General features: G+C 25.5%; 1 non-coding gene across 1 annotated transcript in view; it reads right to left on the bottom strand.

Annotated features, from left to right (window-relative positions):
- Positions 1 to 106, bottom strand: part of LOC129251861 (small subunit ribosomal RNA) — a 1991-nt gene extending 1885 nt beyond the window's left edge. Inside the window, exon 1 of the ribosomal RNA XR_008583145.1 lies at positions 1 to 106. This exon is cut by the window's left edge and continues 1885 nt beyond it. This is a non-coding gene — a ribosomal RNA (small subunit ribosomal RNA).
- Between the last annotated feature and the right edge of the window lie 2394 nt (positions 107 to 2500).

The raw sequence follows: 2500 nt of genomic DNA, 5'->3' as shown, positions 1-2500 counted from the left end.
GATATAATGAGCCTTTTGCGGTTTCACTTTTAATTTGTTTGTACTTAGACATGCATGGCTTAATCTTTGAGACAAGCATATAACTACTGGCAGGATCAACCAGAATAATATTTTTATTTATATATTTTTCTTTGTTTTTCATATTTGAAAATTTCATAAATTACGGTGTATATAAAAAGTAAAGGGGCGACCCCCCTTTAGCTTTTCTTATCAAAATTCAAAAACCGTTTTTTATGAAAAAGAATTTTCGTTCTCTATATTATATATTTTATATAAAAATATAAGAACGATATTTCTTCTTAATATTTGCCAATTTTCAAATAATTTATCATTCTTAATAACATTTTACTTTTTTTTTCAAATGCATTTTTAATGTAATAATTTCATATATTACATAATTTTTCTCTTTGAATTGAAATTAATAATTTCATAATTCTATTTTTTAATCATAAATATATATGATTGAAAAAATTTTCTCCTCTTTTCCTTTGTTTAAAATTTAATTTTTCTTATAAATTTTTGTTTTTCTTATTTTTTTCTCTTCATCATCTGTTTAATTTCCTGTATTTATACAAGAAACAAACAGTTGAGGATAATTTCTATGTAATGCTAGTATAGAATATAAAATTTTGAATTCAAAAATTTATTTCTATTTAAACTAACTATAGAAAACCAGGAATAAAATACAATAACACCAATATGCCATAACATGTTAGTATAGAATATAGATTCTTCATATATGTATATATATTCGAAAATTTTTTCTATTTAAACTAACGTATGGAAAACCAGGAATAAAATCATAATATTACCAGTTTAATATGGCTCAAATTCGAGTTTCATATAGTTATGATTCGATTTATATGCTTCAATATCATTGGTTAGTTAACTTTTGATATTTTCATATTATATCACATGCCTTCACCGTGAGTGTTTTTTGCCATGCACACCTCACATTGTCAAAAATGTATGGGAAAAATTCATTTCAATACATTTCAGTTTGATTTGAAATGTCTTTATTATATATTTTAATGGCAATATGCCAAGGTTATATTCCATAACTCTTTATTTAAACTAACGTATGGAAAACCAGGCATAAAATCACAATATTACCAGTTTAATATGGCTCAAATTCGAGTTTCATATAGTTATGATTCGATTTATATGTTTCAATATCATTGGTTAGTTAACTTTTGATATTTTCATATTATATCACATGCCTTCACCGTGAGTGTTTTTTGCCATGCACACCTCACATTGTCAAAAATGTATGGGAAAAATTCATTTCAATACATTTCAGTTTGATTTGAAATGTCTTTATTATATATTTTAGTGCCAATATGCCAAGGTTATATTCCATAACATGTTAGTATTAGAATATAGATTCTTCATATATGTATATATATTCGAAAATTTTTTCTATTTAAACTAACGTATGGAAAACCAGGCATAAAATCACAATATTACCAGTTTAATATGGCTTAAATTCGAGTTTCATATAGTTATGATTCGATTTATATGCTTCAATATCATTGGTTAGTTAACTTTTGATATTTTCATATTATATTTCACATGCCTTCACCGTGAGTGTTTTTTGCCATGCACACCTCACATTGTCAAAAATGTATGGGAAAAATTCATTTCAATACATTTCAGTTTGATTTGAAATGTCTTTATTATATATTTTAGTGCCAATATGCCAAGGTTATATTCCATAACATGTTAGTATTAGAATATAGATTCTTCATATATGTATAGATATTCGAAAATTTTTTCTATTTAAACTAACGTATGGAAAACCAGGCATAAAATCACAATATTACCAGTTTAATATGGCTTAAATTCGAGTTTCATATAGTTATGATTCGATTTATATGCTTCAATATCATTGGTTAGTTAACTTTTGATATTTTCATATTATTTCACATGCCTTCACCGTGAGTGTTTTTTGCCATGCACACCTCACATTGTCAAAAATGTATGGGAAAAATTCATTTCAATACATTTCAGTTTGATTTGAAATGTCTTTATTATATATTTTAATGGCAATATGCCAAGGTTATATTCCATAAAATGTTAGTATAGAATATAGATTCTTCATATATGTATATATATTCGAGAATTTTTTTCTATTTAAACTAACGTATGGAAAACCAGGCATAAAATCACAATATTACCAGTTTAATATGGCTCAAATTCGAGTTTCATATAGTTATGATTCGATTTATATGCTTCAATATCATTGGTTAGTTAACTTTTGATATTTTCATATTATATCACATGCCTTCACCGTGAGTGTTTTTTGCCATGCACACCTCACATTGTCAAAAATGTATGGGAAAAATTCATTTCAATACATTTCAGTTTGATTTGAAATGTCTTTATTATATATTTTAGTGCCAATATGCCAAGGTTATATTCCATAACTCTTTATTTAAACTAACGTATGGAAAACCAGGCATAAAATCACAATATTACCAGTTTAATATGGCTTAAATTC

Source organism: Anastrepha obliqua, unplaced genomic scaffold (assembly GCF_027943255.1).
Source record: "Anastrepha obliqua isolate idAnaObli1 unplaced genomic scaffold, idAnaObli1_1.0 ptg000097l, whole genome shotgun sequence".
Classification (NCBI taxonomy): Eukaryota; Metazoa; Arthropoda; class Insecta; order Diptera; family Tephritidae; genus Anastrepha; species Anastrepha obliqua.
Note: the sequence above shows the minus strand (reverse complement) of the source record. Positions and strands in the feature narration are given on the sequence as shown.